Raw genomic sequence first — 21,811 nt, 5'->3', positions numbered from 1 at the left:
AGTCATTTATTAAACAGCCTTCCTGTTTGTGAGAATGGGAATGGGCTTTTATGATTTGGTAATATTAGTGGATAAGGATAAAACTAGGCAATGTCAACAACAATAAATGCCAGGAGCTATAGCTATCTTCTTGCCATGAATATTAATTCTTATCTTTCTTTTCTCTTACAACCCCAATTTTGTTTTAACTGGCACACTAACCACACAAATAACTACATATCCCAGCTTCCTGTACAGTCCAAGATGAATGGGAGACATGAGATGAAACTTCCAAGATGACTCATTTGGTGGAGAACAGATAGCTGGCATATATTCTTTTTGACTTTCTTTTCCTTCTTCCTGCTATGTGGAACTTAGACACAGCAGTGGGATCTCCAACAGCCATCTTTGACCAAATGGGCAGAAAGACCAGACACAAATACCACTTGGGTAAACCATCAGGATTTCCTTACTTACAGGATTCAGAGAGAAGTATACTCAGAAAAAAAATGACTAGTAAATTATTTAAGACAGAATAAGTAACAAGTCTCTAAGCCCCCAAAACCTGAAAGAATGAGAATCACACCGATCTTCTGGAAACAGAGTAATATGTCTCCTTCCAGCCCAGCATGATCCTAACCCAGATACATGCACTTCTTTGGGTCAGGTGCACCTCCTCAATTATGGTTATAGAATACATAGTGTGATCACTTGAGTACAGTATACAGTGCACTCAGACAAATTTCATCCTGAGATAACTGCAGAACTCCCCAAATAAACACAACCTGATCCAAAAAAATTTCTGAACTCCATAGTGAAAAATTAGAATGAGGATCAGCAGGTATCGAGAAATTTCTGAGAACTCTAAGATTCAATCTGCTTACAGTGCACACACACATGATTATTATTTATTGAGCATTTATTAAAGCCAGCTACTAGGCTAAGTGCTATTGCTCATTATTCCATTTAACACACACACATATAAGTCAAAAGAAAATATAATGATTAGTGTCACTATTTGCAGATAATAAAATCAAGATAGAAACTATGTAATTTGAGTAAAGTTACAGCTAGTAAGTGGCATAAATGAGACTTGAATTCATATATCTTTGATTTCAGAGCAAATTCTAATCATTGATTTCACTTTCTGCCATAAAACATTTAAAAATAAAAGTTTAGATATAAAATCAAGTGAAATACTGTTTTTCTTTTAATGATTTATGTTTATTTAAGAAGCAATATGATTAGAAAGTATTATTACTTTCATAATATCTCATTAGTTTGTAAGCAATAAACATAATTATAAAAGCATCCATATTGACTTTAAAAGTGAAATTTTTTTCATGTGACAAAGTATCAGAATCTTCTGTGCCTTTTACAGGGGAATAGTTTTTGTTTTTTAAATAGTGTAAAAATAAACATTAAACATTAGGGGGAAAGAAACTTCATTATTTCAAACCATAATGATTGTTTAAGTGATTCTGTCTGTGAATTTGTTAATTTTGATGCAAAAAAAGCCATCTTCAAATGCAAGGTCAATTAAGAAAATAATGTTTTGGCCAGTTGCAGAGGCTCATGCCTATAATGCCAGCACTTTGGGAGGGTAAGGTGGACGATTACTTGAGATCAAGAGTTCATTACCAACCTCAGCAAGAGCACCCTGTCTCTACAAAAAATAGAAAAATTAGTTGGGTGCAGTGGTGTGTGCTGCCTGTAGTCCCAGCTACTTGGGAGCCTCAGGTAGGAGGACTGCTTGAGTCCAGAAGTTCGTGGTTGCAGTGAGAGTCTGTCTCAAAAAAAAAAAAGATATTTAGTTAATCAATTACTAATCACATCACCATTTTAAGTTATTTTTATAGGCACATATAAGAAAAATATCTAGATGTCTAGAACTTGGATGATAAAGAAAATTATAATATATACATTAAAACAAAATTAACTTAAAAACAGATGAATTACGTCTCCTTTAAAAGATGGCATAGCACCTACAACATGTCTTGACAGGAATCTAGCATATCTAAAGAAAGAATATGGCCCATAGGAGGGTTGTTCAACAATAAAGCCTAGGCCAGGCAAGATGGCTCATGTCTATAATTCTAGCACTCTGGGAGGCCAAAGTGGAAGGATCACTTGACACCTGGTGTTCGAGATCAGCCCAAGCAAGAGTAAGACCCCATCTCTAATAAAAATAGAAAAATTAGCTGGGTGTTGTGGTGGGTGCCTATAGTTCCGGCTACTTGGGAGGCTAAGGCAAGAGGATCCCTTGAACCCAGGAGTTTGAGGTTGCTGTGAGCTAGGCTGAGGCCATGGCACCCTTACCTGGGTGACAGACCAAGATTCTGTCTCAAAAAACAAACAAACAAAAAACCAATTAGGCTGGGCGGCGCCTGTGGCTCAGCGGGTAGGGCGTCGGTCCCATATGCCGGAGGTGGCGGGTTCAAACCCAGCCCCGGCCAAAAAAAAAAAAAAAACCAATTAGGCCTAGTTTAGACACCTACTGCTTAGATCTTGGATTCTAATATCATTCTCCAATAAAGGGATCCAGGGATCTTTGGAGAAATCGCTGATTCTAGGGCTGGGTTGGGAAAGATGCAAGACAAGCCCGGAGCATATTGTAGTGCCAGAAAGTAAAAAGTGCTCCAAAACCCCACCTATATTGATGAGAGTATATTAAAGGACATAGCAGCCAAGTGAAAGTACCTCCAGTGGCCAAAACTGGAACAATTTGAGCAAAGAAATAAAGAACTATTGAATTTCAACTCAAAGTGCAAAAGGAATATCCAGGAGTTCATACCCATACAAACAAATGATAAAATAAATAAATAAATAAATGGCAGGAGACTGAGCCTAGGGGGTTGAGACTGCAGTGATCTATGATTATGCCACAGCACCCCAGCCTGGGTGACAGAGTGAGACCTATCTCAAAAAAAAGAAAGAGAGAGAGAGTTGGAGGAAGGAGGGAAGATGAGAGAGAAAGAGAAGGAAAGAAAAAAGAAAAATCAGTGGGAGAAAATAGAAAAATATCATTGGCAGAAACATTACAAATCATTTATGTAGAAACTCTGCTTTCAAAGGGGAGAAGTATACTCCTTAAATGTGGAAATAGTGATCTTCTTTAAAAGAGAACAGAGTATATGGATTGGGAGAATAGTAACTTTACAGTAAAGAAACCCAACAAATAATGCCTCAGCCAGGTGATCAAGGTTAACATCAACAAGGATAAGTTATGTTATGTAAGGAAATCACTATGGAAATCACCTGAAGAAAATCAGAATGTACACTTGATGTAGTCTTCCTCCCCAAAACTCAGCCTCAGTCTAACCATGAGAAAAATATTAGACAAATTACAATAGACAATCATTCTACAAAATGCTGATCAGTACACTGCAAAACTGTCAAGGTCATTTAAAAAAAATCTATCACAGCCAAGAGCAGCATGACAACTGGATGTGATGTGGTATCTTGATCATATACTGAAACCTAAAAGGACATTAAATAAGAAGGAAATTCAAATAAAGCATGACCTTCATACTGGTTCATTAATTATAACAAAGATACTAATGTAAGATAATAACAATAATAGAAGACACTGAGTATAGAGTGCATGAAACTGTCTTATCAATTGTTCTATAAATCTAAAACTGTTCTAATATAAAGACTATTTAAAGTGAAAAACCTCAGCTACTTAAAAATATTAGAAACAGAGGAGGAAGGAAGATGGCCAACGAGAAGTAGCTTTCACCAGAGGCTTCTGTTCAGAGGGACAGAAACTGGAAAGAAGTGGACTTAGTGAAGCCAAAGGTGGGGACCTGAGCTAAGGAAGAAAATGGACAAGTGTACATCATCTCTGATGAGGCAAGCTGTGACTCCAAGAAAGAGGATTTAAGAAAACAAATTCCAGGTACAAAGCCCATTGCCAAGAGGATAAGAGACTCCTTCCCCAAGCAGGAGGCTTTCTGTGGGCTCTCTGCAAGCAAGCAGGGAACAAAAGACCTCTCATTTTGCCCCATGAGAGAGAGCCACTAAACAATGGACCTCCTTCTCCAGGGAGGTCCCACTTGTGAAACTAGGCATCATCCTGCCTGGCATAAAATTGAACAAATATTTCCCCCCCAAATCCTGAACTTCCAGTCCACCCTTCCCTCCTCACATGAAAGTCTGAAGATCTGTCCCTTGCAAAGCCCAGAGTGTTTGGTGATTCCCTGAGAGGCCTGAGCATTGTGTGGGCTGCTGGACAGCAGTGGGGAAACAGTGACTGGAGTGGAAACAGTGGGGGAGGGTGGGAAGAGAGGTGTATGCAGGAGAGAGAGATGCATCGCAACTTGATGGCTCCCTGGAGGGGTCAGGCTCCATCCCCTCCAGTTTGCAGGATTTCTGTGGATTTCTACTATTGGGCCATGGAGACCCTTTGAACTCTCTCTGTTGAGTAGTGATGGTACTGGCCAGGACATTCAGATTAGAACTCTTGACATGGGTTGTCCACCTGGGAACCCTCCAAGGTTAAGTAGAGGTTGTTTTGTGGCAAGAAAGGACTAATTCTCCTCCTCCTGCTGTCACTTGTGGTGGGTGAGGCACTGTAGTTGCTTACATCTCTCCAACTGAGATTTCAGCCTAATACTGTGACTCATTAGGATTGGGTAGACTCCAAGACAGAAAGAGCTTGTGCTATCTCACCAAGCACGTCCTCAGAGTCTCTGGCTGCAACTCTGAAAGTGACCTTAGGCTGAGGGGAAAATCCACAATCACAAGCCCAAGCTCATTGGTGAAGGGCTGGTTAACTCCACTTCCTGGTGTCCACAGTCCAATCTCACCCTACCAATTTTAATTGCCAAATTGCAGAAAATACTCATGGGGTAGAACCAGCAGAAGATCTCTGGCAACATGAATAATCAGAGTAGGTCAACTCCCTCAAGGAATGGCAAAGGACATATAACAGAAGATGCCATTTGTAGACAAATGGCTGAATTCTCAGGAATAGAATTCAGAATATGGATGACAAATGAGATGAATAGAATAGGCAAAGATGGAAATATAAATACAAACAGTGGTTTAAAAGTTGTCTCAAGAATTTAATGAATTCCAAGACAAAATCACCAAGGATATGGACATAATGAGAAAAAACATAGCAGAATTCAAAGAAGTAAAAAAGTTATTTGAAAAGCTTCAAAATACAGTAGAATTCCCTCAGTAATAGAATTGAGTAAGCAGAAGAAACGATCTCAGAAATTGAAGACAAGGCTTTTGAACGATCCCAAGCACTTAAAGAGGCAAAAAAATAAAAAACAAGAACAGAGCATTCCTTGAGAGAGTTGTGGGATCAAACAAAAGGTTACAAAAGATCATATAGGAATTCCTGAAGGAGAACAAGCTGGTCCTAAAGGCACAGGAGCTCTACTCTGAGATATTATGGAAGAGAATTTCCCAAACATGGCAACCATTACAGAAATTCAGATAGCAGACATTTTCAGAACCCCAGCAAGACTCAATACAAATAAAGCATCTCCCAGACACATTGTAATTAGCTTTGCCAAAATAAATATGAAGGAGAAAATCCTGCAAGCAGCCAAATGTAAGAAAAGCAAGCATTACCTAAAGAGGGAGAAATATTAGAATGACTGAAGATCCTTCAGCTGAAACTTTTCAAGCCAGAAATGGATGGTCATCAACCTTCAATCTTTTAAAACAAAACGACTTTCAGCCCAGGATTCTGTATTCAGCTAAACTGAATTTCATTTGTAATGGAGAAATCAAAAATTTTACTGACATACACATGTTGAGGAAATTTGCCATAACTAAACCAGCTGTCCAGGAAATACTCAGACCCACTTTCCATAATGACCAGCACAGTAGTCTACCACCAGAGTAAACTCACCCAGAATTTATCAAATAAAACCTAACTTCCACAAAGATGAAAGGATTAAAAATATACACTGGACTATTGAAACACATAACGGCCAAAATACTACTATACCTATCAATTCTGTTAATTAATGTGAATGGCTTAAATCGCCCTCTAAAAGGGCACAGGTTGGCTGACTGAATGCAAAAACTCAGGCCACATATCTGTTGCTACAAGAGACTCATCTTACCTCAAAGAATAAAAAAAGGCTCAGGGTGAAGGGATGGACATCTATAATATAGGCAAATGGAAATCAGAAAAAAGCAGGGGTTGCAATTTTATTTGCAGATACAATAGGATTTAAACCAACAAAGATAAGGAAAGACGAGGATGGACATTACATATTGGTCAAGGGAAACACTCATCATGAAGAGATTTCAATAATTAACATCTATGAGTCCTACCTGAATGCTCCTCAATTTGAACCTAATAAAGCAAACCCTAATGTGAACAACTTGGTATCTTTCTGCATTATAATGATTGGAGAATTTAACATCCATTTGTCAGTTCTGAATAAATGTTACAAGAAGAAATTAAAGAAAGTAATAATGGACTTAAACTTGACCCTAGAACAAATGCACTTAACAGACATCTACAGAACATTTCATCCTAATAAAATTGAATACATATTCCTCATCAGCCCTCAGATCATCCTCCAAAATTTATCATATCTTAGGACACAAGTCTAATCTCAAGAAATATAAAAGAATAGAAATTATTCCTTGTATCTTCTTGGACCATTACGGAATAAAAGTTGAACTCTACAGCACCAGAAATCTTCATTCTAAAACAAAGTCATGGAAACTAAATAACGTTGGGATGAATGATAGCTGGGTCAAAGTTGAGATTAAGATAGAAATCATCAAATTTTTGGAACAAAATGATAATGAAGACACAAATTATCAAAACGTGTGGGATACTACAAAGGCAGTCTTAAAAAGGAAATTTATAGCATAAGAAGCCTTCATCATGAAAACAGATAGAGAGGAAGTCAACAACCTAATGTCATTTCAAGCAACTGAAAAAGGAAGAACAGTTCAACCCCAAACCCAGCAGAAGAAAAGAAATAGCCAAAATTAGAGCAGAGTTAAATGAAATTGAAAACAAAACAATCATTCAGAAGATTAATGAAACAAAAAATTTGTTCTTTGAAAGATTAATAAAATCAGGCAGGGCGGTGCCTGTGGCTCAATCGGTAGGGCGCCGGCCCCATATGCCGAGGGTGACGGGTTCAAACCCAGCCCTGGCCAAACCGCAACCAAAAAATAGCTGGGTGTTGTGGTGGGCGCCTGTAGTCCCAGCTATTCTGGGAGGCTGAGGCAAGAGAATCGCTTAAGCCCAGGAGATGGAGGTTGCTGTGAGTTGTGTGAGGCCACGGCACTCTACCGAGGGCCATAAAGTGAAACTCTGTCTCTACAAAAAAAAAAAAAAAAAAACAAATGAATAAAATCAGGCGGCGCCTGTGGCTCAGTCGGTAAGGCGCCGGCCCCCTATACCAAGGGTGGCGGGTTCAAACCCGGCCCCGGCTGAATTGCAACCAAAAAAATAGCCGGGCGTTGTGGCGGGTGCCTGTAGTCCCAGCTACTCGGGAGACTGAGGCAAGAGAATCACTTAAGCCCAGGAGTTGGAGGTTGCTGTGAGCTGTGTGATGCCACGGCACTCTACCGAGGGCCATAAAGTGAGACTCTGTCTCTACAAAAAAAAAAAAGAAAGATTAATAAAATTGATAAAACTTTGGCTAGCCTAACCAGAAACAGAAAAGTAAAATCTCTGATAATGTAGATCAGAAACATTAAAGAAGAAATAACAACACACACCACAGAAATTCAAAAGAATCCTCAATGATTACTACAAAAAAACTCTATTCTCAGAAATATGAAAATCTAGAAGAAATGGGCCAATACCTGGCGGCAACCCACCTTCCTAGATTCATTTTTTTTTTTTTTTTTTTTTTGCAGTTTTTGGCAGGGCTGGGTTTGAACCCACCACCTCCAGCATATGGGGCTGGTACCTTACTCCTTGGAGCCACAGTTGGCCGGAGCTGGGTTTCAAAAAGTAACTAGTACCTCTATTACATAACCTTTTTCAAAACATAGAAAAAGAAGGAATCCTCCCCAACACACTCTATGAAGCAAATATCACCTTGATTCCCAAACCAGGAAAGGACCCAGCAAAGAAAGAAAACTATAGACCAATATCATTAAAGAATATCAATGCAAAAATATTCAATAAGATCTTAGCAAACAGAATTCAAATACACATCAAAAAAATTCTACATTTTGATCAAGTTGGTTTTATCCCAGGGTTACAAGGTTGGTTCAACATATGTAAATCTATAAATATAATATACCACATAAATAAAATAAAAAACAAAGACCAAAGATTCTCTCAATTGATGCAGAAAAGGCTTTTGATAATATCCAGCATCCTTTCATGATTAGAACACTTAAGAAAATAAGCTTACAAGGACACTTCTTAAACTGATAGACACTATCTACAGCAAACCTACAGCCAATATTATATTGAATGGAGTAAAATTAAAAACATTTCCACTCAGACCTGGAACTAGACAAGGATGCCTATTGTCACCACTGTTATTCAAAATAGTAATGTAGGCTCAGCGCCTGTAGCTCAGTGGTTAAGGCACCAGCCACATACATCAGGGCTGGCGGGTTTGCACCTGACTCAGGCCTGCTAAACAATAATAACAATACAACAAAAAAATAGCCAGCCATCATGGTGGGCATTTGTAGTCCCAGCTACCTGGGAGGCTGAGGCAAGAGAATTGCTTAAGTCCAAGAGTTTGGGGTTGCTGTGAGCTGTGATGCCATAGCACTCTACCAAGGGCCATATAGCAAGACTTTCTCTCAAAAAAAAAAAGTAAGTAATGGAAGTCCTAGCCATTGCAATCAGGCAAGAGAAGGTGATCAAGTGTATTCAAACAGAGGAGTTCAAACTCTCTCTCTTCATGGATGACATGATCTTTATTTATTTATTTATTTATTTATTGAGAAAAAGTCTCACTATGTCACCCTCGGTAGAGTACCATGGTGTCACAGCTCACAGCAACCTCAAACTCTTGGGCTTAAGCGATTCTCTTGCCTCAGCCTCCCAAATATCTGGGACTACAGGTACCCACCACAACACCTGGCTATTTTTTGTTGTTGTTGCAGTTGTCATTGTTGTTTAGCAGGGCAGGGCCGGGTTTGAATCTGCCATTCTTAGTGCATGTGGCTGGCACTGTAACCACTGTGCTATGGGCACAGAGCCATGGATGACATGATTTTATACCTGGAAAACCCCAGGGACTCAACTGAAAAGCTCTCAGAAGTGATCAGGAATATAGCAGTGTCTCTGCATACAAAATCAAAACTTACAAATCAGTAGCTTTTATATATACCAACAATATTCAAGCCAAAAATAAAATCCAGGACTCTATTCCTTTTACAGTTGTGCGAAAGAAGATGAAATATCTGGGAATTTATCTAACAAAGGATATGAAATATCTCTATAATGAGAATTATGAAACCCTGAGAAAAAGAAATAGCTGAAGATGTTAACAAATGGAAGAATATACTATGCTCGTGGCTGGGAAGAATCAATATTATTAAAATGTCCATACCTCCCAAAGCAATCTACAGATTTAATGCAATCCCCAACAAAGCACCAATTTAATACTTTAAAGAACTTGAAAAAATAGTACTTCATTTTATATATATCAGAAAATACCTTAAATAGCCAATACATTACTTGGAAATAAAAACAAATCAGGAGGCATCATGTTACCAGACTTCAGGTTATACTGCAAATCAATAGTGATCAAAACAGCATGGTACTGGTACAAAAATGGAGATCTAGATACATGGAACAGAATAGAGAATCCAGAGGTGAACCCAGCCACATAGCATCATTTGATCTTTGATAAGCCTAACAAAAACATATTTTGGGGAAAAGATTCCCTATTTAACAAATGGTGCTGGGAGAACTGGCTAGCGACCTGTAGAAGACTGAAACTGGACCCTCACCTTTCACTACCAGCAAAAATTGATTCTCATTGGATAAAAGATTCAAACTTAAAACATGAAACTATAAAAATACTAGAAGAGAGTTGAGGGAAATGCTTGAAGATATTGGCCTGGGAAAATATTTTATGTGGAAGATCCCCCTGGAAATTGAAGTAACACCAAAAAATATATTACTGGGGTCTGATCAAACTAAAAAGCTTCTGCACAGCTAACGGCACTGCAAGTAAAGCAAAGAAAGCCTTCAGAAGGGGAGAAGATTTTTGCAGGTTACGTATGATTCCAGCAAAGGTCTAATAACTAGAATCTACAGAGAACTCAAACTAATCAATAAGAAAAAAACAAACAACCCATTTATTTGTGGGCAAGAGACTTGAACAGAAACTTCTCTGAAGATGACAAGCATATGGCCTACAAACACATGAAAAAATGCTCATCATCTTTAATCATGAGAGAAATGCAAATCAAAACCACTTTGAGATATCACCAAATTCCAGTAAGATTAGCCCACATTACAAAATCCCAAAACTACAGATGTTGGCATGGATGCAGAGAGAAGGAAACACTTCTACACTGCTGGTGGGACTGCAAACTAATACAGCCTTTTTAGAAAGAAGTATGGAATATAATCAAGGAACTAAAAGTGGATGTACCGTTTGATCCTGCAATTCCATTAGTAGGTATCTACCCGGATGAACAAATCATTTTACAACAAAGACATTTGCATCAGAATGTTTATTGCAGCCAAATTCATAATTGCCATGTCGTGGAAGCACCCAAATGCTCATCCAACCATGAGTGGATTAACAAATTGTAGTATATGTATACCATGGAATACCAAGCAGCCATAAAAAAGATGAAGACTTTACATCTTTTATGTTTACCTGGATGGAGCTGGAAGATACTCTTCTTAGTAAAGTATCTCAAGAAAGGAAAAAAAGTATCCAATGTACTCAATACTATTATTAAACCAACACATAATCACTTACACATTCACACAAAAGATAAAACACAAATACAATCCAGAAACAAGGAGGAGAGTGGAGGGAGAGGAGAGGGAGTGGGGAGGACACGTGGAGGGAGGATATTTGGTGGGATCTCACCTAACGTGTACAATGCAAGGGCATTTCAAAACAACTAAAAGTATATTATAAATGTCTTACCACAAAAAATAAGTAAGTGAAGTGATGGTTATGTCGATCAGTTTTACTGAAGCATTCTATATTATATATCAGATCATCACATTATACCCCATAAATGTATACAATTATGCCTTAATAAAAATTAAGTTTAAAAAATAAAATAAAAATATTAGAAACAATGGAATATAAGACTGTAAAAATTTTCTAGAAAGTAGATTAGAGAATAAAAGTGAAAGGCTCATAAAATTAGGGAGTCAGACCAGGACTCCCATACTTCTTTAGTTTCCACTGATGAAAGAAAGAAAGGAAGGGAAGAAATAGGAAGAAAAAAAGATGAGGGAAAGGAGAGAGGGGAAAAGAAAAACCAAAAAAAGAAAAGAAGGAAGGAGAAAGAAAAGTGAAAGGGAAGAAACGGGGTTATCACAAAAATAATACAAGAACATTTCTCATAATTGAAGAAAATACATTTTCAGATTAGTGAGCTCAAAACACTGGATGGGAAAATAAATAAAGAAGCTAAGATTGGGCGGCACCTGTAGCTCAATTAGTAGGGCGCCACCCCAACATACCAAGGGTGGTGGGTTCAAACCCGGCCCTGGCCAAACTGCAACAAAAAAAATAGCCGGGCATTGCGGTGGGCATCTGTAGTCCCAGCTACTCTGGAGGCTGAGGCAAGAGAATCACCTAAACCCAAGAGCTGGAGGTTGCTGTGAGCTGTGATGCCATGACACTCTACCAAGGGCAATAAAGTAACACTGTGTCTCTAAAAAAAAAAAAGAAGAAGAAGAAGAAGCAGCTAAGGTTCATTATGTTGAAATTTCAGATCTGGAGACAAAGAGATCAAACAGCTTCCTGAGAAAGTAGAGTGGATGCTTAAAGGAAATCAAAATACCACTGGATTTCTGAACAGCTTCATTGGAAATTAGAATATATCTCTGAAAGCTTTCAAAATCCTATTGATAATTATTCCCAGCCCAGAATTCTAAACTCAGACAAACTATCCATCAAGGATTTGTGTTCAATTCACTTTTTCTCAGGAGGTCAATAGAGAATATACTTCACCAACATAAAACGGAGCAAAAGTTAAGTACATCAGGAAGAATAAACACAACACCTAAGAATTCAAACAAGTGAGTAACAAAGGCATTTCTCAAGCCCATGGTGAAGGGAGTCCCAGCATTATATTCACTCAGCAGGCCTAGAGGACAGAGGTCTAGACCGAAATGAGAAGGAGAAAAGGCTCCTGGAGATATCAAGAGACCGCTAAAGAGATATCTCAGAGAAACAATGGAACAGAATGATCATCTGTCAGCTTTAACCATGAGAAATATTCAGTCTCACACAGGAGTATTTAACTCCAGAATCAAAGAAGGCCAAGAGAATAATTTAAAGAAGCAATCAATTCAGTAAAAAAAAAAAAAAAAAAAGACAAAAAGTAAATATAAGCAGAGAGATTTATTTGTATCAATAATTAATAGTATTTATGTAAGAATAATTATGGACAAATTAAATGTGGATTTAATTTTTTCAGTGTTTTAAAATTCTATTTAGGAGGATGAAAAGAGTGGGAAATATGGGTCTGGGAAAAGTTAAATTTTGACATTCAGTGAAGGAAGTGAAAGGAAATAATCTTAAACTGAAAAAACAAACAAACAAACAAAAAAATGGAAAATAGCACCATAACCATGTTACTTAGATCCATGTAAGCAAAGACAGAAGAAAAAAATCACAGTCAAATGATGGCTTTCTAGAAGGAGGAGTAGGGGTGGAGCAGAAGATAACCATATATTTTCTCATAAGCCTTATAGTACAGTTTGACTTTTAAAACTTTTTGTTCTACTGTTGGCATTTGTTTCCAGTTTTTTATTATTACAAATAGGGCTGCTGTATTGTTATACACAAATCCTGTTACATGTATGTGTGCATTTCTCCAGGGTACATATTTATGAATGGGTTGATGGTTCATATGCCTTGTGCTTGGTCAGTTATATTAGATAATAAACTGTTTTCCAAAGGCATCGTAACAATTTACATTCCCACCAGCAATATCTGAGAATCCATGTTGTTACATAGCCTCACCAATACTCAGAAATTTTCATTTTCCTCATTCATAATCAATTAAGTACTTTTTTTTTTTTTTTTTGAGACACTTTGTTGCCGAAGCTGGAATGCCCTGGTGTCAGACTATTTCAAAGCAACCTCGAACTTCTGGGTTCAAGCAATCCTCCTGCCTCAGCCTCCCTAGTAGCTGGGACCACAGGCACCCACCAGGATGCCTGGCTAGTTTTTCTATTTTTAGTAGAAACCGGTCTTGCTCTTACTCAGGCTGGTCTTGAACTGAGCTCAAGCAATCCACCCGCCTCAGCCTCCCAGAGTGCTAGGGTGACAGGTGTGAACCACTGTGCCAGGCTCAATTTAAGAACTTCTAAAATATTTATTGGATTTTTTGAAATCCTCTTTTGTGAAGTTTTTTACTCTCTCACATTGTATTCTTTTTAAAGAATAGAAATTTGTGATTTAGATATAATTCAATTTACTGTCTACAATGTTTTTCTACGCTGTTTTAAACATTCTTCTTTACAATAACATAATGAAGATATTTGCACATATACTCCCCAAATTTTATTATGCTGCTTTTCACATTTTCAATTTTATTATGCGGCTTTTCACATTTCATGCTAACCAACATGAAAATGAAGGTATGGGGTAAGGATCAAATTTTCTTTCTTTCTGCATATAGATACCACATTGACTCTGCCCCATTTATTGAAAAGAGTATTTCTCCCCACCAATCTTCAAAACCATATTTTTCATAAATCAAATATTGATATGTATGTGGTTCCATTTCTACATTCTCAATTCTGTTCCAGGAGCTTATCTTCCTATCCTTGCAACACACCACCTGGATGACTATAGATTTATAATGAGTCTTGATATCCCAGTAAGCAAATCTTGCCTTCTTGTCCTTCCTCAAGATAATTTTTTTCATTTTTGTGTATATTAGAATGTAGAATTAGTAGAATCAGCTCATCACACACATATAACACACACATACATTGACAACTGCTCTCAGTAATACGTATATGTATATATATATATATACATACCGTGTCTGTTAAAATATTGATTGGGAATATATTAAATTTATAGAGAAATTAGTTTGGGAAGAATTGACACATTTTAAAAGAGTTTTCCAATCCACCAATATAGTACATATCTCTGTTTATTTAGATCTTCTTGAGAGTGCATGTGACATCTATGTACTTTTATAACATGCTATATAAATATCTCACACATATTTTGTTAAATTTATTGTCATTTAATACCCTTTTTATTCTGCGGCAAATACATTTTTTAAAAATCCATTTCTTCTACTATAATAATTTGGAACAACTTATATCATGTTTCTATTATTTTAGCAGTTAAACTAGAAATTAAAACATATAAAAATAACTTTGTAAACGTTAAAATTAACTACACTCCTATTCTCTTTTGGGACAATACGAGGATTCTAAGATACTTTATCTCATCGAATGTCTACAAACACTTATTCATTTCTTTACATTAAAAAAAAAGTTGACTCCTTTTTTATCTTAGATCTTCCATCTGTAATCATTTTCCTTATCCTGAAGAATTCTTGTATGATAGAATTTGCTTTAATATGGATCATGACAAACTCTATCTTTGGGTTTTGTGTGAAAATAAACAATTTTTTACCCTACTCTCATTTTTTGAAAGATATTTTTTACTGGAAAATGAATTCTAGATTGGCAGCTATTTTCTTTCAACATATTGGAGATATCATTCTAATTCTATATGGTTTCCATTATTGTTGATAGAAAGTCAGCTGTCATCAAATCAGAGATCAATGAAATTGAAAACAAAAGAATCATTCAGAAAATTAATGAAACAAGGAGTTGTTTTTTTTTTTTTTTTTTAAATATGGAACGCTTCATGAATTTGAGTGTCATCCTTGCGCAGGGGCCATGCTAATCTTCTCTGTATCGTTCCAATTTTAGTATATGTGCTGCCGAAGCAAGCACAGGAGTTGGTTTTTTGAAAAAATAAATAAAATAGATAAACCACTGGCCAGACTAACGAGGAATAGAAAAGTAAAATCTCTAGTAACCTCAATCAGAAATGATAAAGGGGAAATAACAACTGATCCCACAGAGATACAAGAGATCATCTCTGAATACTACCAGAAACTCTATGCCCAGAAATTTGACAATGTGAAAGAAATGGATCAATATTTGGAATCACACCCTCTCCCTAGACTCAGCCAGGAAGAAATAGAGCTCCTGAACAGACCAATTTCAAGCACTGAGATCAAAGAAACAATAAAAAAATCTTCCAACCAAAAAATGCCCTGGTCCAGATGGCTTCACTCCAGAATTCTATCAAACCTTCAAGGAAGAGCTTATTCTGGTACTGCAGAAATTATTCCAAAAAATTGAGGAAGAAGGAATCTTCCCCAACACATTCTATGAAGCAAACATCACCCTGATACCAAAACTAGGAAAAGACCCAAACAAAAAGGAGAATTTCAGACCAATCTCACTCATTAACATAGATGCAAAAATTGTCAACAAAATCCTAGCCAATAGATTACAGCTTATCATCAAAAAAGTCATTCATCATGATCAAGTAGGCTTCATCCCAGGGATGCAACGCTGGTTTAACATACACAAGTCCATAAACATTATCCACCATATTAACAGAGGCAAAAATAAAGATCACATGATCCTCTCAATAGATGCAGAAAAAGCATTTGATAAAATCCAGCATCCTTTTCTAATTAGAACTCTGAAGAGTATAGGCATAGGTGGCACATTTCTAAAACTGATTGAAGCTATCTATAACAAACCCACAGCCAATATTTTACTGAATGGAAAAAAACTGAAAGCTTTTCCTCTTAGAACTGGAACCAGACAAGGTTGTCCTCTGTCACCTTTACTATTCAACGTAGTGCTGGAAGTTCTAGCCAATACAATTAGGCAAGACAAGGAAATCAAGGGAATCCAAATGGGAGCAGAGGAGGTCAAACTCTCCCTCTTTGCAGATGACATGATCTTATACTTAGAGAACCCCAAAGACTCAACCACAAGACTCCTAGAAGTCATCAAAAAATACAGTAATGTTTCAGGATATAAAATCACTGTCCACAAGTCAGTAGCCTTTGTGTACACCAACAACAGTCAAGATGAGAAGCTAATTAAGGACACAACTCCCTTCACCATAGTTTCAAAGAAAATGAAATACCTAGGAGTATACCTAACGAAGGAGATGAAGGACCTCTATAAAGAAAACTATGAAATCCTCAGAAAGGAAATAGCAGAGGATATTAACAAATGGAAGAACATATCATGCTCATGGATGGGAAGAATCAACATTGTTAAAATGTCTATACTTCCCAAAGCAATCTACCTATTCAATGCCATTCCTATCAAAATACCAACATCGTATTTTCAAGATTTGGAAAAAATGATTCTGCATTTTGTATGGAACCAGAAAAAACCTCGTAAAGCTAAGGCAGTTCTTAGTAACAAAAATAAAGCTGGGGGCATCAGCATACCAGATTTGAGTCTGTACTACAAAGCCATAGTGCTCAAGACAGCATGGTACTGGCACAAAAACAGAGACATAGATACTTGCAATTGAATCGAAAACCAAGAAATGAAACTAACATCTTACAACCACCTAATCTTTGATAAACCAAACAAGAACATACCTTGGGGGAAAGACTCCCTATTCAATAAATGGTGTTGGGAGAACTGGATGTCTACATGTAAAAGACTGAAACTGGACCCACACCTTTCCCCACTCACAAAAATTGATTCAAGATGGATAAAGGACTTAAATTTAAGGCATGAAACAATAAAAATCCTCCAAGAAAGCATAGGAAAAACACTGGAAGATATTGGCCTAGGGAAAGACTTCATGAAGAAGACCGCCATGGCAATTGCAACAACAACAAAAATAAACAAATGGGACTTCATTAAACTGAAAAGCTTCTGTACAGCTAAGGAGACAATAACCAAAGCAAAGAGACAACCTACACAATGGGAAAGGATATTTGCATATTTTCAATCAGACAAAAGCTTGATAACTAGGATCTATAGAGAACTCAAATTAATCCACATGAAAAAAGCCAACAATCCCATATATCAATGGGCAAGAGACATGAATAGAACTTTCTCTAAAGACGACAGACGAATGGCTAACAAACACATGAAAAAATGTTCATCATCTCTATATATTAGAGAAATGCAAATCAAAACAACCCTGAGATATCATCTAACCCCAGTGAGAATGGCCCACATCACAAAATCTCAAAACTGCAGATTCTGGCGTGGATGTGGAGAGAAGGGAACACTTTTACACTGCTGGTGGGACTGCAAACTAGTACAACCTTTCTGGAAGGAAGTATGGAGAAACCTCAAAGCACTCAAGCTAGACCTCCCATTTGATCCTGCAATCCCATTACTGGGCATCTACCCAGAAGGAAAGAAATCCTTTTATCATAAGGACACTTGTACTAGACTGTTTATTGCAGCTCAATTTACAATCGCCAAAATGTGGAAACAGCCTAAATGCCCACCAACCCAGGAATGGATTAACAAGCTGTGGTATATGTATACCATGGAATACTATTCCGCCATTAAAAAAAATGGAGACTTTACATCCTTCGTATTAACCTGGATCGACGTGGAAGACATTATTCTTAGTAAAGCATCACAAGAATGGAGAAGCATGAATCCTATGTACTCAATTTTGATATGAGGACAATTAATGACGATTAAGGTTATGGGGGGGGAAACAGAAAGAGGGAAGGAGGGAGGGGGGTGGGGCCTTGGTGTGTGTCACACTTTATGGGGGCAAGACATGATTGCAAGAGGGACTTTACCTAACAATTGCAATCAGTGTAACCTGGCTTATTGTACCCTCAATGAATCCCCAACAATAAAAAAAGAGGGAAAAAAAAAAAAAGAAAGTCAGCTGTCACTTTAATTGTTGATCTACTAGAGATAATTGTTTTTCTTTTACTTTGGGTGACTTTAAGACCCTCATTTTTGTCTTTGGTATTGCCCTAGTGGATTTAACATATTGAGTCTGTACTTTACTTTTATGGGCTTCTTCCCACTTAAAATTTGTTGGGCATTTGTGTTCTGTGGATTGGTATCTTCTGCGCATTCTGAAAAATCTCAGGTGCTGGGTTTTCAAATTCAATCTTAGTCTCAGTATCTCTTTTTCTTGTAAGACTGTTGTTAGACTTACATTACACTATTTTACTTTATCCTCCATTTCTTTTCATTTCTTTCATATTTCTAATATTTATCTCTGTATTGCTTTCCAGATAATTATCTCTCAGTAACTTCCATTGTTCTTATTCTTTATTCTACTTTATCTAATCTGTTAAATCCATCCAATAAGCTTTCCATTTCAATTTTTGTATTTTCGTTTTCAGAAGTTCTATTTGGTCTTCTTTATATCTGCTAGGCCACTTAAAAATTTTTGGCATACACTGAAGATATTTTCATTGTAGTTTAGCTCTTTAACCATAATAAACATAGGTTTTTTTTTTATAAGCTAAGCTTGATAATTATAAACTCTCCTATAGCCATCATATTGATCCTACCAATTATGTCTTATGAATTGTTTCCTTATGTGCTAATTATTTTTATTATGACTCAAATTTTCCTTGGAAAATTAATTGTAAGAATTATTTGAGGCACACTATAGAGACGCATTTCACCAAAAAGGATTTGCATTTGCTAGAATAAAGTTCCTAGGCATTGCTAATCTCAACCATTTTAAATGACATTCATAGGCTGAAGTTTTTTGGATTCTATGGGTGATATTAATCTAGGCCAGTGTTTTTCAACCTTTTTATCTCATGATACACTTGAACCTATAGTTAAACTTCTGTGGTATACTTAAATTATGTTGACAAAAAAAAGAAGAATAAGAATATACTTACCCAAGTATGTCATGGCACATTCAAGTGTGTCCTAACTACTGATCTAGGCTGAAAATCCATCTAATGACTTTTTCATGGTTGTAGTATCTCCAAGATAGGCAATTATTCCTCCTACCCCACCCCACCTCAATTTTCAATATCAAGTCAGATTTCCTTTTAGTCTTCTGGGAATTAGATTGACTGAGTTTCCTTCTAGCTTTGTCTTTATATAGGAAAGGTCTGCCATTAGATTCCTTGTCTGAGGTAGGCCTTAGACTTTTAACTTTTGAACTTTGTGCCCTGAGAAGGCATCAAAACAGATACTAAATTTTCTTAATTTGGAAATGAGTGTTTTGTAACATCAACTTCCATGTCCTGCTTACTTGTCCGAAATATATACTTTTCTTTACATTTTGCACTTGTTAAGTTCTAATTATCTTATCAGTTATTTGATGCCTTACAGAATTTGATTTTATATTTTGTCTGTAATTTCAGTTTTTTTCTTTTTAAAACTAGGTGATTTCTTAGCCTCTCATATTACTATTAATGGAACTTTAATATGGATTTTGAAAAATCAAATCAATATAGAACAGCTGTTAAGAATACCATCTCTGGAGTCACACTGTCTGGCTTTTCAGGGTTCAGGCAGTTGTCTGTGTTCTCCATTCCTGGTGTGCTCTTGGCCAAAGAATGACCAGACCCACCAAAAGCAAGGAAAGCATGCAACAAAGTTTATTGAGAAAGAGAAAGATGGATTTACAGCTCTTGCAAGTAAATTAATTGTGTTTCACTTTTCTCATTCTTAAAGTAATAGTATTTTCCTCATAATACAGGAAAAGCAGTGCACTTTCATTGTTTAACACCATTACGATTATATCTCTTTAAGAACTGGTATGAGAGAAAAATGACAAGAGATGAGAAGAGAGGGAGCTCTATGGGAACAGGAAATGGATAAGTTAAAATTTTGGGGGAAAATGATATAAAAAGAGGTTATATTAAGCATTTCTTAATAATTATGTTATTAAATGTAATTTGCTTCCTTCAATTTTTTCAAAAAATCTTTAGTAAAGGCCAGGTGGGGTAGCTCATACCTGTTATCCTAGCACTCTGTGAAGCTGAGACCAGTGGATTGCCTGAGCAAAGGGAGACCTGTCTCTACTAAAAATAGAAAACCTGGCCAGGCATTGTGGTGGCACCTCAGGAGGCTAAGATAAGAGGATTGCTTGAGCCCAAGAGTCTGAGGTTGCTGTGAGCTATGATGCCTCAGCATGCTACCCAGGGTGACTGAGATTCTGTCTTAAAAAAAAAAAAAACTTCAGTAAAGATCTACTTTACTTTTCAGTGTCTTTTTGTTTGTTTTGTTTAGTCCCCCTACCTCACTACTAGCAGGATTTGTGGGTTTGGGGGTGAGGGCAGGGGTGGATGTTATACTGTACCAAGACTGGTTTCTGGGTTGTTCCATCTTATTACATATTAGTATTTACTTACAGGAGTCAGCAAGTCCACCACAAGGACTGTTGTGTTTAATAAGCATCCCATTGCTTTGACGATCTGCCTGAAACACAGTAAGTACACAAAGGCTGAGAACTACTTACTGCATGAGAGGCACTACAAAACTCACCTGTTATCCTACCAACTAAAAGGTAAACTTTTTGTTGACATAAATAACAATTATAAAACACTGTCACGTTAAACTTAATATTCCGTAGTCCGTTTTTTCTCTCACTCAATAACACAACATCAACATTTTTGTTATGTGATATTGTTACCGGAATTTCTTTCTTCAGTAGGTCCTTGGTCCCTGGGCTTGAAAGAATGAACCCACAGACCACAGGTCAGTGGCAAGATAGGATTTAATATACAGAAAATAATACAGAAAAAGCACCAGAGCTCCTGGCAGAAAGACCCAAGTGGGAAAATCTCCGCCTGGGTCCTTTGTCTAGGGATATATATACTCCCATTTGTCCTTTGTAGTTACATTGGGCCAGGACTTGGTAACAAATAAATCGATACAGTCCTTACCGGTTGGGCAAGGTGAATGAACACATTAACCAAGGATACAGTCCCTTCAACTCAGGGCAAGGTCAAAGAGCCATTCCCCTTAGGAAATTGTCCAGGCCTAGGAAATAGGGGAACCCTCTATAACCCTTAGGCCTGTGAAATGCTCACAGGCGAGTAGCGCAGCCAGAGGGGGGCTCTTTAGGTCCGTGGGTGGGGGTTGGCACAGACAGCAGTGTGGGCTGTATCGTGGTTTCCCTCAACTAGGACCCGCAGGCTTCCGCCGCGCTCGCCCTTCTCTGCCGCACTTGGTTCTCCAGCTCTTGTCTCCCCGCGACTAGCCACACCAACACCCCTGGGGCTGCGCCGCAGAAGGCTAGGGACTTCCGAGTCTGGAGCCGCCGCCCTGTGTTAATATCACTACCGGGTAAGTTCTAGTGGATGTTAGAGTAACGCTGTATGAAACATCATACTTGACTCAACTACTCTCGTAGGGTTGGAGAATTTAATTGTTCCAGATAAGGCTTCATTAAACATATCTGATTATTTCCTTAAAATAAATTCTTAGGAGTAGAATTGCAGCCTGAACTACATTTGGTGCCGTCCACTGTTACGGTGATGAATTTCAGAATATCCAATACTGCCCTCATCTGCCATCGGCTCACTCAGGATTCACTCTCACGCAGAGAAGGCCTCCTCCTGATCGCCCTGCGCCTCTGCTCCACTGGTCCTTGTCTAGCTGGACCACAAAGCACCGCCTTAAGGGTTGTGGTGGTGGCGGAGGGGAAGCGGGAGAGTTGGTGACAGTCCT

General features: G+C 37.5%; 1 long non-coding RNA gene and 1 other non-coding gene across 2 annotated transcripts; both read right to left on the bottom strand.

The window, feature by feature from the left end:
* Window positions 1-862: 862 nt before the first annotated feature.
* On the bottom strand, window positions 863-21,794 carry LOC128566655 (uncharacterized). Its single transcript, XR_008374604.1, has 3 exons — window positions 21,615-21,794; window positions 20,491-20,557; window positions 863-1,765 (listed from the first exon to the last, which is right to left on the bottom strand). It is a non-coding gene; the product is annotated as an uncharacterized LOC128566655 (long non-coding RNA).
* On the bottom strand, window positions 14,979-15,085 carry LOC128567018 (U6 spliceosomal RNA). Its single transcript, XR_008374694.1, has one exon. It is a non-coding gene; the product is annotated as a U6 spliceosomal RNA (small nuclear RNA).
* Window positions 21,795-21,811: the final 17 nt, after the last annotated feature.

The sequence above is a fragment of the Nycticebus coucang genome, chromosome 15, assembly GCF_027406575.1.
Source record: "Nycticebus coucang isolate mNycCou1 chromosome 15, mNycCou1.pri, whole genome shotgun sequence".
NCBI classification, from domain to species: Eukaryota; Metazoa; Chordata; class Mammalia; order Primates; family Lorisidae; genus Nycticebus; species Nycticebus coucang.
Note: the sequence above shows the minus strand (reverse complement) of the source record. Positions and strands in the feature narration are given on the sequence as shown.